Source organism: Chiloscyllium plagiosum, unplaced genomic scaffold (genome assembly GCF_037043375.1).
Source record: "Chiloscyllium plagiosum isolate Xiang-an unplaced genomic scaffold, Cpla_swu_hap1 HiC_scaffold_32, whole genome shotgun sequence".
NCBI lineage: Eukaryota > Metazoa > Chordata > Chondrichthyes > Orectolobiformes > Hemiscylliidae > Chiloscyllium > Chiloscyllium plagiosum.
The window spans coordinates 40,122,102-40,137,308 of NW_028270170.1; positions in this window are offsets into that span (position 1 = coordinate 40,122,102).

Consider the following 15,207-nt stretch of genomic DNA (forward strand, 5'->3'; position numbering starts at 1 on the left):
AGTAAAATTGGAGTAAATGAGAATCAAGGTGAAAACTCCCCAGCAGCAGTAAGGAAAATGGTTGTGGTTGTTGGAGGTCAGTCATCCATCAAATAGTCAGAAGGCTTTGCAACTTCTCAGATATTGAAGTAATCCATGACTATGTATATCAAGAACTGGAGAATATTCATGTTAGGGCAGATAGGTAGCATTTCCACCTCACAAGTGCCAGTCCCATTTACATTTAATGGTATTACTATTATTACATTAGATTACTTACAGTGTAGAAACAGGCCCTTCGGCCCAATAAGTCCACACCGACTCACCGCAGAACAACCCATCCAGACCCATTCCCCTACACTTACCCCTTCACCTAACACTACGGGCAATTTAGCATGGCCAATGCACCTAACCTGCACATTTTTGGACTGTGGGAGGAAACTGGAGCACCCGGAGGAAACTCACGCAGACACGGGGAGAATGTGCAAACTTCACACAGACAGTCACCTGAGGCGGGAATTGAACCCCGGGTCTCTGGCGCTGTGAGGCAGCAGTGCTAACCACTGTGCCACCGTGCCGCCCACTATCTCTGATCCCAAGACTCTATATCAATATTGTGGTGGGGGGGGGGGGTTACCATTGACCAGAAACATAACCTTATAAATACTCCACATGAATATCCTCTGACTCAATTTAATCTCACCATTCTCCTGAAAGTACTAATCTAGTTTCCTGTTAATTGCCTGCATTAAAATCTGTAATCAATGCATTAATTATAGAGTAGCCACATCTGTAATAACAGCATGACATAATCAATGTTGATTTCCTACATTACATAAGAAACTACATTTCAAAATGCTTCTTTAGTTGTAAAATGCTTGGAGACATTTTATAAATACAAGTCATTTTTATCATTGTTTTTGTCATGTTTATGTGTTTTGGCACAATGGGACCTCCCTAGCGGAGTCATGGGAAAAATTCACACTTTGTTCCTGTCCAGTACTTGATGCTGTCTTGTGTTAATTGATGCCACAGTTAGTATGGATATCAAATATTTATTTGGCAATTAACCTAAATCAATGCCTCTCTTTATTTTAAATTGCATGCATTTTTAAATTCATGGTATCGATAGCTCCCACTAGTGTGAACACAGAAATTAATCAACTTCCTGTCATTGTTTTCTCTTGTATATATGGCTGTTATGAATGATGGAACTACTGCAGTACTTATACCTCAGAAAGTGAAGAGCTTTCATCTAATGAGTGTTTGGGAACGGGGTGGAACAATTGGCTGATGCAGCTTTAACCAGTTTAAATATCCACCTCCCACTACTAGAGTCTGGTGTTTGCTGCAAGTACAAGTTATTGAATTCTTTCCATCAACTCACCATGTCCTTTTTGACAGCATTTTCAAATCCACAACCTCAACCATCTGGAAGGATAAGGGCAAGAGGTGTCCGGGGACACTCCCACCTGCAAGTTTCTCAGTGAGTTACATGCCATTCTTCAATTGGATGCATTAGTTCCACAGAAGACCCTTTAGATCCAAAACATTTACTTTGTCTCATTCCCCCTGGAAGCTGCCAGACCTTCTGAGTTTCTCCAACAATTCTTTTTTACGTTGCAGATTTCCATTCCAACTTCTGCAGTTTTGTTTTTATTTGAAGATCCTGATGGACCTTGACAAGATAGAACATGCAAGGTTGTTTCCCCTGTCTGGGAAATCCAGAACACAGAGGCATAGTGGTTAATGCCAGACTAAAGCTATCAGAACTGTTCATATCAAGCTTTGAGCTGCTACTAAACATAAAGCCAATATCCTTAGTCTGAGTGATATTACAAACCAAACATACTCACCTCACTATTGAACTTCTTTATTTCTTTGTTCTGTCGGGCCGCTTTCATCAGGTGTTTTCTGGGGTACACGCCTATCTAGGATTGATCTGGCTAGCCAAATTGAGATGCCAAATTCTGCCTGGAGAAAGTTATTCTTCATGCTGTGATGTTATGTTTAGATATATGGAGCAAGAGGTAATTTCACATCATAGCAGTATCAGTCGGTTGAAAGCAGACAGTTGACTTCCAAATAGGACAAATACTTCCCCTAGGTCTCGTTTTTTTTGCTTTTCTCTTTCCTTACATCAAATTGTTGGACTTCTCTTCTTCTTCATCTTGCATTGAGGATGTTACGTAGAAACATAGAAACATAGAAGGTAGGAGCAGGAGGAGGCCATTCGTCCCTTTTGAGCCTGCTCTGCCATTCATCATGATCATGGCTGATTATCCAACTCAATAGCCTAATCCTGCTTTCTCCCCATAATCTTTGATCCCATTTGCCCCAAATGCTATGTCTAGCCACCTCTTTAATATATTCAATGTTTGACATCAGTTACTCCCCGTGGCAATGAATTCCACACCCTCACCACTTTCTGGGTGAAGAAATGTCTCCTCATCTCTGTCCTAAATGGTCCACCCTGAATCCTCAGATTGTGACCTCAGTTCTGAACGCACCCACCGTCAGGAACATCTTCCCTACAAATACCCTTTCTAGTCCTGTTAGAATTTTATAACTCTCTGTGAGATCCCCCTCACTTGTTTAAACTCCAGTGAAAACAATCATAACCTCATCAATCTCACTTAATACATCAGTCCAGCCATCCCTGGAATCAGCCTGGGTAAACCTTCGCTGCAATCCCTTGAGAGCAAGAGCATCCTTCCTCAGAAAAGGAGACCAAAATTGCACGCACATGTCTAGGTGTGGCCTCACCAAGGCCCTGTATAACTGCAACAACACAACCCTGCTCCTGTACTCAAAACCTCTCACAATGAAGGCCTTCTTTACCATCTGCTGCACTTGCATGTTACCTTGTTGGCTCATCCTCAGCTAGTTACAGTATGTTAATTTACAGTAATAGATTACCAATGGGCTTAAAATATTCTCCAGCTCTTTCTTCACCTGGACCCATCTTGTGGATATTTCTTATTAAATACTCTTAGCTCCCCAGCCTTCAATTATCCCAATCACAAATTAATTTTACTTCATAATTTTTTAGCACTTTCACCAGTAGCACTTTCATTGTATAAAACTCCATTTCCCCATTGATTATGTGTCAGTGCCTAGCCATTCAAAGTATGTTTCTGAGTGGACCATCCCAATATTTGAGGTAAAAACAATGAGTGCAGATGCTGGAAACCAGATTCTGGATTAGTGGTGCTGGAAGAGCACAGCAGTTCAGGCAGCATCCACGGAGCTTCGAAATCAACGTTTCGGGCAAAAGCCCTTCATCAGGAATAAAGCAGTGAGCCTGAAGCATGGAGAGATAAGCTAGAGGAGGGTGGGGGTGGGGAGAAAGTAGCATAGAGTACAATGGGTGAGTGGGGGAGGGGATGAAGGTGATAGGTCAGGGAGGAGAGGGTGGAGTGGATAGGTGGAAAAGGAGATAGGCAGGTAGGACAAGTCCGGACAAGTCATGGGGACAGTGCTGAGCTGGAAGTTTGGAACTAGGGTGAGGTGGGGGAAGGGGAAATGAGGAAGCTGTTGAAGTCCACATTGCTGCCCTGGGGTTGAAGTGTTCCGAGGTGGAAGATGAGGCATTCTTCCTCCAGGCGTCTGGTGGTGAGGGAGCGGCGGTGAAGAAGGCCCAGGACCTCCATGTCCTCGGCAGAGTGGGAGGGGGAGTTGAAATGTTGGGCCATGGGGCGGTGTGGTTGATTGGTGTGTGTGTCCCTGAGATGTTCCCTAAAGCGCTCTGCTAGGAGGTGCCCAGTCTCCCCAATGTAGAGGAGACCACATCGGGAGCAACGGATACAATAAATGATATTAGTGGATGTGCAAGTAAAACTTTGATGGATGTGGAAGGCTCCTTTAAGGCCTTGGATAGAGGTGAGGGAGGAGGTGTGGGTGCAGGTTTTACAGTTCCTGCGGTGGCAGGGGAAAGTGCCAGGATGGAAGGGTGGGTTGTAGGGGGGCATGGACCTGACCAGGTAGTCACTGAAGGAACGGTCCCTATATTTGTTATTCTAGCTGATTCAGGAGCTCTGGAAAAACACTATTGTGTAGCTTAAAGAATATAAAATCATAATATCTCTAAAACAGAAATTAAACATTACTGTGTGGTTCCAGGTATTATCAAATTCTGCTTATTTGTCCTTTCTTACAAAATAAATGTGCTATTTTTCTTAAAAGTGACTTGTTCGATTATGTTTGGCATTTCTTTGTTTTAAAATTATCCCAAATTCAAATTTGGCAATAACACTCTTGAGGGTTTTTTTAACTGCAACTTCATCATTGTTGGGCCAACAGCTTTTGTTAGTGGTCAGTTAATTCTTCCCAAGCAATTGCTCCATTATACTGAAACAAATTGAAACAATTATCTTATTGTATCCAGCTTTGATCATTTTTTCGGAAGATAGCAAATGGTCTGATTTGTCAAACTCTAAACTCAGAAAACCTTTAATCGAAATAATGACATCCTTGAAGTTAGATTCTTGAATCCATTGTAGTTGTGATTAGAGGCTTAACAGGTTAATAATGTCTGAGCTCAAATTGGAGGTCTGCCAAACTCCATTTATCTATATTTAGAAAAAATGTTGAACTTTCCAGAACAAGAAATTCTCTTTCTTTATAGGATGTAAAAATTTATTTTTTAAACATAGATCCATACTATTTGGAGAGAAATTTACTATTTAAATTCTTCCAATCAAATCAGTTTTGAATCCATGATGTGTACAGACTATCCTTTGCTTTAATGCTATTTTCACTCAAATGTCAGGAATGTTCCTATTGTAACAGCAAAGAGAACTGCACAATCTAATTTTCAATGAGGCCTTTATAACTTCAGTGGGGAAAGAGACCCTTTTGGGGGGGTTGTGACCCTTCTCTAATGGTACTGGATGGACCTTTACCCACCTCCTTCGTTGCCCTGCTCTGGGCCACATTGCATGTTGGCTTTATCTCATTAGTTGGAGACATGGAGGAAGTGCTTACAACTATATTCTCAGTTTTCCCTGCCTTTAATTGTGAGATAGCAGCTGCAGCTGTTGACTGTTTACAGATTTTTGTTTGACATGATTCAATTTTAACTAAATTGGGGAGAAGTCTGTTTCAGGATCTATCTATAAACCAATAGTCAGTCCAACCAAAGCAGGCCTACCAGTGACCTATTCCTTGTGTTACACATTGCCTTATGGGACATTGCTTCCTTGCTGATTATCATTTCTACCCTGTAACAATTTAACCAAATTCTTCAGCTCTTTGTTTCTTTATCTAGATGTAAAGCACACAAACGTGCACCATATGCTAACTTATTCCAAACTGTTTTTAACTCAATTGTTTCTTTCAGAACTTCTTTTGAAAGCCTATCTTGTTATGACTGTCACAATTCTACAATTTCCAGTACAGTTCCTGCAACCAATGGAGTCATAGTCATACAGCATGGAAACAGACCCTTCGGTCCAACCAGTCTGTGCTGACCATAATCCCAAATTTAACTAATCTCATCTGCCTATAGATGGCCCATATCCTTCCAAACATTTCTTATTCACATAGTCATCTAAATGTCTTTTAAACATTGTAACTGTACTTGTATACAGCACTTTTTCTGGAAGTTCATTCCACACATGAACCACTCTCTGTGTTAGAAAGTTACCCATCATGTCATTTTAACATCTTTCTCTTCTTGCTTTAAAAGTATTACTCCTAGTCTTGAAATCCCCCACCCTAGGGAAAGGACACCTGCCATTCACTTTATCTATATCTTTCATTATTTATAAACCTCTAGCATAGCCTAGCCTCCTCCACTCAACAACTCCTGACCTGAATCTCCCCTCCTTCCTTTGATTCTCAATCAGACAGTTCTCATGTAGGCATACTGCAGTAACTCTAGGTGTAAATAAATCAAACTTACCCCTTTGCTGGGATAACCCAAGAATCTGGTACAACTACACTATTTGCAAGGCCATTGCTGTGCTTAGTTTCCTACACAGACCATAAGGGAATTCTGGCAAACATTGATCTCTCTTGTGCCCACTGTAAAATGCTACCTGTATGCCTTTGTCTAAATCTTTTGTTTTATAATCCTTGCTTACTATGATCTGCCTGTACTGTTCGTAAACAAAGCCTTTCACTGCACTTCAATACATATGACAATAAATAAATCAAATCAAAATTGATTCAAGCAATCTTAGAGAGAGTGTCAGTCTTAGGTTAACTAAATGGTGTCGCATCTCTGACTGATACATACAAAAATCCATTGACCTTTAACCCCTCCCCCAATGCTGTGATCACATACACATGCATTGCTTACATAGAACATAGAACATAGAACATAGAACAGTACAGCACAGAATAGGCCCTTCAGCCCATGATGTTGTGCCGACCACTGATCCTCACGTATGCACCCTCAAATTTCTGTGACCATATGCATGTCGAGGAGTCTCTTAAATGTCCCCAATGACCCTGCCTCCACAACTGCTGCTGGCAACGCATTCCATGCTCTCACAACTCTCTGTGTAAAGAACCCGCCTCTGACATCCCCTCTATACTTTCCTCCAACCAGCTTAAAACTATGACCCCTCGTATTAGTCATTTCTGCCCTGGGAAATAGTCTCTGGCTATCAACTTTATCTATGCCTCTCATTACCTTGTATACCTCAATTAGGTCCCCTCTTCTCTTCCTTTTCTCCAATGAAAAAAGTCCGAGCTCAGTCAACCTCTCCTTATAAGATAAGCCCTCCAGTCCAGGAAGCATCCTGGTAAACCTCCTCTGAACCCGCTCCAAAGCATCCACATCTTTCTTATAATAGGACGACCAGAACTGGACGCAGTATTCCAAGTGCGGTCTAACCAAAGTTTTACAGAGCTGCAACAAGATATCACGACTCTTAAACTCAATCTCCCTGTTAATGAAAGCCAAAACACCATATGCTTTCTTAACAACCCTGTGCACTTGGGTGGCCATTTTAAGGGATCTATGTACCTGCACTCCAAGATCCCTTTATTCCTCCACAATACCAAGAATCCTATCCTTAATCCTGTACTCAGCTTTCAAATTCGACCTTCCAAAATGCATTACCTCACATTTATCCAGGTTGAACTCCATCTGCCACCTCTCAGTCCATCCCTGCATCCTGTCAATGTCCCGCAGCCTACAACAGCCCTCTAGACTGTCAACGACACCTCCAACCTTTGTGTCATCTGCAAACTTGCTGACCCATCCTTCAATTCCTTCATCCAAGTCATTAATAAAAATTACAAACAATAGAGGCCCAAGGACAGAGCCCTGTGGAACACCACTCACCACAGACTTCCAGGCAGAATATTTTCCTTCTACCACCACTCGCTGTCTTCTGTTGGCCAGCCAATTCTGTATCCAGACAGCTATGTTTCCCTGAATCCCATTCCTGCTGACCTTCTGAATGAGCCTACCATGGGGAACCTTATCAAATGCCTTGCTAAAGTCCATATATACCACATCCACAGCTCGACCCTCATCAACTTTTCTAGTCACATCTTTCATGCTTATACAATAAACAGAAATCATTCATAGATCTTCCATCCCAGGAATCTGATTTTACTCCAGTCTGCTCCCAAGACTGATACAAGCTCTAGGGTGCACAATGATACACTCCGGTCATTTTTGTGGACAGTTGGGGTATCAAGGTTCATGCTGCTAAAATGGGCCTTGTACTAGCTTGTGAGGTGTTGCCTTTCTCTTGTAATCCCTTTTTATAAAATCTTATTTAATTACCATTACAACAGCTTTAATAGGTATCTCTACATCTTAGCTCATATGATTAATGCCTTTACCTGCATATTATTAAACACAACTAAAACACACTTAGAAGCTTACTCAACTAATGATACAAAGCCTGAACTAGTAATCCAGGGATATGCTTGAGTCCCTCCAAGGCAGCTATGGAATTAAAATAATTAAAATAGGTTTGGAATAGAAAGCTTATATGAGAAGATCTTATCATGAAACTTCCAGATTGTTGGAAAATTGTATTCGGGTTTACTTCAGGAAAAGGAATCTGCCATCATTATCTGGTCTGGATGATACATGACACTCCAGATTCACAGTCAATGTACTTGACTCCAGATCTTTGAAAGCACCTAGCAATTACTTCAGATGTATTTCGGCAGTTAGAATAACAATATGTTCTCAATTCAACTGTCAATTGACTCAAATGTCTGTTAAGGGTGGCTGATAAATGATGGGTTCACTATTGATATTCATATCTAAGCGAATAAATAAAGGAACTAAATTTGAATATTGCTGAAAAAGATGCATTTTGTCAAAGATTTACATCTTGAATTCATCAAGACAGTTTGCAAGAACACCAATTTAAGGGGAAAAGTAACATTTATCCTACACAAGACAAGAATGCTGTCAGGTATGTAGACTGGCAGATCATATCAAACAGCATATTCCTTCAGGCTGTTTGCATTGAGGAAGGTACTGAATGTAACCAACCAGCCCCTGTGCTTGAAAGCTCACAACAGCATTAGATATGTTTCTCAAACAGACTAGCTTTGTTGGATAATTCTGAGTGTGTGAAGAATTATTGCTAAAAGCCAATTTTGTTTTGACAGTTTGGGTCAGAGTATGGTGCACCTCTCTGTACTGCAAACTATATATAGTAATACTGACCGCTCTATACATTACAAATAAAATAAACCTTCACATGCTCCACGCCTGTTTCAACTCTACAAAAATGTGTTAGACATTCACTGGTTCATTTCTCAGGGCAAAGACTTGCCTAAGCAGATTCAACCAGTCTGGTCTATAATTTACAAAGAGGGTGAATGTTAACTGTCAATCACCATCAGCTAGTGCATTCTCCATGGCTATCCTTCTACCAAGCTGATTCCATTACCAACCAATCTCAACTCTCCTCTCAGAGTATAAATGCTGGTTTTCCCCTGAAATTTACACCTGATGGGTAGCATGGTGGCTCAGTGGTTAGCACTGGTGCCTGAGAGCGCCAGAGACCTAAGTTTGACTGCAACCTTGGGTGACTGCCTGTGTGGAGTTTGCACATTCTCTCTGTGTAGGTTTCCTCTAGGTGCTCCAGTTTCCTCCCATAGTCCAAAGATGTGCAGGTTAGGTGGATTGGCCATGCTAAATTGACCTAGTGTCCAGGGGTATGTAGACTAGGTGCATTAGCCAATGGGAATGTGGGATTATGGGGTTAGGTCTGGATGGGATGCTCTTTCAAGGGTTAGTATGGTCTCGATCTGCTTCTACACTGTACGGATTCTATGAGTGTCAGGCAAGTAGATTCAACAAAAGTGATTTTTTTTCAACAAAATCTCAAGTTGTGTACTGCCAAATTATAATTTATAGATTACATGTAGTTTCTTACTTTCTAAGTAATATGTAACCTTTCTTACAAACTTATGATAGAATACATTTCTGATCATATGTGCATTCTGTAAGTTTATCCATCTCTTTTCACCACTCCCCATTGCAAGGGAGGCAATCTGCCATTCGTTTGGTTTGACCTATAAATAACTCCAGATCCAACAGCAATGTGATTAGCTCTCAACTGCCCTCTGAAATAAACAAATCATTCAGTTCAAGGGCAATGAAGGACGGGTCACAAACACCAGCCACAAAGGATGAAAACTTAGCCCCTTAAGAGGGGGAACTTGAAGCTGAAGGCACGAAGATGTATATTAAATGTGACAAAAATGCAATCCTTGATGTGAACAGCAAAACTCAACAATATTTTCAGTTTCTCCTTTTGTGTCAAACAGCTCCATTAACATTTACGTTTTTGGGTATTTTCATTAGTTTTGGCTGCAATAACCATGTTTATTTACAATAAACCTGATTTGCTTCATTGCTTTTTAATGTTTTTACATCACAGATTGTTCCATCTTTAAAACTGAAATGCAGTAAAAATATGACAATCAGAATCACAGTGTACCTCTGAAATGAAATTTCATTTAACTTGATTTGATTTATTGTTGTCACATGTACCTAAGTCCAGTGAAACGTTTTGGTTTGCAGCAGATCATAACATACAAGGACATAACGATCAGAGGGTGATTGAGCAAAGCGAGGCACACAAAGTTACAGCTGCACAGAAGGTGTACAAAGGCAAGATCAACATTAGGTTTGAAATTTGAGAGGTACATTCAGCAATCTATTAACAGTGAAGAAGTTCTTGACTGTGTGTGTTTAAACTTTTGTATCTTTTGCTCAACGGAAGAGGTTGGACGAGATTATAGTCACGGTGGGAGGGGTCTTTGATGATATTGGATGTATTTCCGAGGCAATGAGAAGTGTAGATGGAGTCAATGGATGGAAGGTTGGCTTGGGTAATGGTCTGGGCTGTGTTCACAACTCTCTGTCGTTTTTTACAGTCTTGGGCAGAGGAGTTGTCGTACCAAGCTGTGATGCATCCAGATAGAATGCTTTCTTTGGTGCATCAGTCAAAGTTGGTGAAAGTCTATAAGGACATACTGAATTTCCTTAGCCTCCTGAGGAAGAAGAGGTGTTGTTTTGCCTTCTTGACCATCACATCTACATGGGAAGTCCAGGTCAGATTGTTGGTCATCATCACTCTTAGAACCTTGATGTTCTCGATGCTCTCCACTTCAGCTCCGTTGATGTGGATCGGAGCATGCTCTCCTCCTTTCTTCCACAAATCCATAAATCTGGGTCACTCTGACTGGAAATTCTTGCTCATATTTATACTGCTCAGAAACCTGTGAATTTCAAATCTAATCTCTTTACTTCTCAGTTTCACCCAATCTTCTAACATTGCTTGAAGGCAGCATGCGGGTGACCATGGTCCCAACTTGTATCATCGTTGGAGTTCCTTACCTACTGAGCCATATTCCATCAGCTAGGGTCCACATTGGAATTCCTCAGTAGCAGGATGCTTACCTCCAGCCAAAAACGTGTCCTATCTGTCAAAGAACTGAGTAACGTGATATGCCAGTAATTTCAGTGCCTGTAAGTTACCAGGTTTGTAGACTGTATTCCCCATAGTCTGATGGACTAGGTCAAACAAATAAGATGTCCTGATGACTGTTTGCAAGGTGTTAGATGCTGTTAACCAGTCCATGCTTTCAATGGTCAGAATGCAGTATCCAATATTAGACATGGTTGGCCATCACTTACTGAGTAATCTTGATTTTGTCAACAATTTATTTGAACAATCAATTTAAGATAACCAGTCGGGCGTGTTGTGTCTCTCACTTACATTTACTGGAAGGTAAATCTATTCTCAGATGGGTGGGTCCTCTGCAGGTGAAATGAACATAGGCGAAAGTGACTACTGCAGATGCTGGAGATCAGAGTTGAGAGTGTGGTGCAGGAAAAGTCAGTAGGTCAGGCAGCATCCGAGGAGCAGGAAAATCGATGTTTTGGGGAAATGAACATGTCCAGCCATTGTGCCTTTTTTAAATAAACTAAAGCTTGAGGCATTGGTTCACTAGTATATTCCCCATGGAAACATCTTAACCAATCAGAACTAACTTGTCTTTTTCGAATTTAACCAAAAGTGTGGATGAGACCATTCTCTGGTGCATTCTCCATCTCAGCACTGCTATTAATCAAAATTCTAGTTTACAACCAATCAGAACCATGTTTCTCATAAAGCATAAATTGTTGTCTCCTTTGAAATTTCGTATTCTCGCAACTGTCCTGATGACAGCAGGAGAAAACTTTGGCAGCATGTCTCTTTTATCCAGAACCCCCAGAATGATAATGATGGTCATAATTCATCATTTTCATTTGAACACAGAATGTGAATGTCATTGGCTGGGCCAGCCTTTATTGCACTTTCCCTCATTCCCCTGGAGATGGTGGTAGTGAGTGGCTTTCTGATAATGATGCAGTTCTTGGAGTGGATGGGCACCCCAGTGCTGTTACAAAGGGGATTCCAGAATTTCGACCCACTGACAATTAAGGAACAGTGACATATTTTCCCTTCAGAATGGTGAGTGACTTGGAGGGGAACTTGCAGATGGTGATGTTTCCATGCATTTACCTTTCTCCATGAAAGTGGTTATAGATTCAGAAAGTGCTGTCAAAGGAGCCTTACTGAGTTACTGTAGTGCATCTTGTAAATGCTGGAGGGGGTGGATATTTGTGGATGTGATGTTAATCAAACAGGCTGATTTGATGGTGTCAAATGTCTTTAGTGTGGCTGGAGCTGCAGGAGAATGAGAACAATTTCATCACACTCTTGACTTGTGCCTCTTTTGTAGCTGACAGTTTTTGATTGCTTAGAAGAAGTGTTATTCACTGCAATATTCCAAGCTCTTGTAGCCAATGTGTTTCTATGGCAAGTCCACTTCAGTTTCCTGTCAATAGTAACTCCCCAGGATGTTGATAATGTATGATTCAGTGACTATAATGCCATTGAATCTCAAGAGGTGATGGTTAGATTCACTTTTGTTGGAGATAGTTACTGTTTGGCACTTGTATGATGTAATTTGTCATCTATCTGCCTGGATATTATGCAGGTCTGGCTGCATTTGGACATAAATTGCTTCAGTATCTGAGGAATCAAGAATGGTGCTGAACATTGTGCAATTATTAGTGAACATCCACAATTCTGACCTTATGATGGAGGAAAGGTCTTTGATGAAGTAGCTGAAGATGGTTGGGCCTAGGAGACTACCTTCCTGAAGAGATGTTCAGGAGCTGAGATGACAGACATCCAACTACCGCAACTATCTTCCTTTGTGCTAGGTATGATTCCAAAGTGTAGATAATTTTTCCTCCAGTTCCCTTTGACTCTAACTTTACAAGGGTTCCATTATTCTATAATTGATTAAATATGGCTTATGATGAAGGGCTTTTGCCCGAAACGTCGATTTTGATGCTCGTTGGATGCTTTCTGAATTGCTGTGCTCTTCCAGCACCACTGATCCAGAATCTGGTTTCCAGCATCTGCAGTCATTGTTTTTACCGCCTTAATGTTAAAGGCAGTCACTCTCACCGAAACTTCAGGTATTCAGCTGTTTTGTTGATGTTTGAACCAAGGCTGTATTGATGTTCTGTGCCTGGAAGAACCTAAACCAAGTATCAGTGAGCAGGTTATGCCTCAGGACATCCCTCAACATTTTTGGGTAGATGTCAGTGCTGTAACTGTACTGAAGGAGCTTGGCTAGGGGAGCGGCAATTCTGGAGCACAAGTTGTTATTGCTATTGCCGGAATGTTATCAGGGCCTGTACCTTTGTGGGATGCAGCGCCTTCAACTGTTTCTTGATATCATATGGAGTGAATGAAATTGGCTGATTAAATAAAGACTGGTATCTGTGATGCTGGGTGTGGATACTGAGATTGATCATTTACTTGCCACTTTTGGCTGAAGGTGTAGCAAATCAATCTTGTCTTTTGCTCTAATGTGCTGGGCTCCCCTATCAAGCAGGATTGGGATATTTGTTGAGACTTTATGTCCTTTTATTTGTTTGAATATCCATCAATATTAATGTGGCTTAGATCAGTTCATCACTTGCTGCTTTTGCTGTTTGGCGTACAGTACTCTTGTTTTCTTTTTGGGGTCTAAGGTTAGCTAAGATGGCTGGACAGCTGGTTTCTGATCTCAAAGTGTGGGTTCAATTCCTGCAACAGCTAAGATTATCCTTCTCAACCTCTTCCCTTGCCTGAGGTATGGTGACCCTGAGGTAAAGCCATGAGGGGCTGTGGTGACTTTACCTTTAGTCTTGTTTAGTGGCTTCATGAGGTTGACTACTCATTTTTAAGTATACCTGGTGCTGCTCCTGGCTTGCCCTCCCACACTCTCCATTGAACCAATGTTGATCCTCTGGCTTGATGGTAATGGTTGAGTGGGGTATATGCTGGACTACACTGTCACAGATTATATTGGAATACAGTTCTACTGCTTCTGATTGTCCATGGCATTTAACAAAGCCCAGGTTTAGAATTGCTAGATCTGTTTCAGGTCTGGTTCATTTAACATGATGATAGTGCCATGCCCGATAATGAAAAGTGCTGGAGGTCATGCCAGAAGCAACATCAGGTATAACCAAAAATGAGCTGTCAACTTAGCGAAGCTATCAGTATAAGCAATAAGTGATAGCCAGAGCTAAGTTATTCCACAAGCTGTGGATCAGATCTAAACTATGCAATCCTGCTAGTCAAGAGTGTGCTAGAATAGTCCTCACTTGCCTCAATAGGTGCAGCTCTGAAAGCACTCAAGAAGATTGACACCATCCAGGAGAAAAGAGCCCATTTGATTGGCACTACATCCACAAATATCTGTTCTCCCCACCACCAATGCTGCAATGCAGAGGCACCTGGGTGCCCTTGTGCATGAATCATAAAATGCAGGTGCAGCAGGTAGTTAAGAAGGCAAAAGGAAAATTGTCTTTTGTTGCTAGAGGGATGAATTTTAAAAATAAGGAAGGTTTATTACAGCTGTGTAGGGTGCTGGTGAGGCTACACCTGGAGTACTGTGTGCAGTTTTGGTCTCCTTACTTGAGAAAGGATGTACTGGCACTGGAGGGTGTGCAGAGGGGGTTCACTAGGTTGATTCCGTAGGGGGTTGGATAATGAAGAGAGGCTGGGTAAACTGGGACTATCCTCATTGAAATTTCAAAGAATGAGGGGGGAATCTTATAGAAACATATAAAATTATGAAGGGAATAGATAAGATAGACGCAGGGAAGTTGTTTCCACTGGCATAGGGTGCATAATCTCAAAATAAGGGGGAGCAGACTCAGGACTGAGTTGAGTTCTTTACCTGAAGGATTATGAACCTATGGAATTCCCTGCCCAGTGAAGCAGTTGAGGCTACCTCACTGAATGTTTTTAAGGTAAAGATAGATAGATTTTTGAATAGTAAAGGAATTAAGGGTTATGGTGAGTGGGCGGGTATGTGGAGCTGAGTTCACAAAAGGATCAGCTGTGATCGTATTGAATGTCCGAGTAGGCTCAAAGGGCCAGATGCCTTACTCCTGCTCCTATTTCTTATGCACTATACCATGACAGAAATTCAACAAGATTCCTTCCAAACCCCTAACCACTTCCATCTAAAAGGGCAAAGGCAACATCAAAACACAAAGACAACATCAAAGGACAAATATTACCTGAAATATTACCACTAATGCTGCCTCTGCAAGATCCTGTGAATCCAATGGGAAGAAAGATGTACTATCACCAGCCTCCTCGACCAGGCCAACATCCCCAGCATTGAGGCATTGACCCCCACGACATCCCCTGCAATGGGCTAAGCATGTCG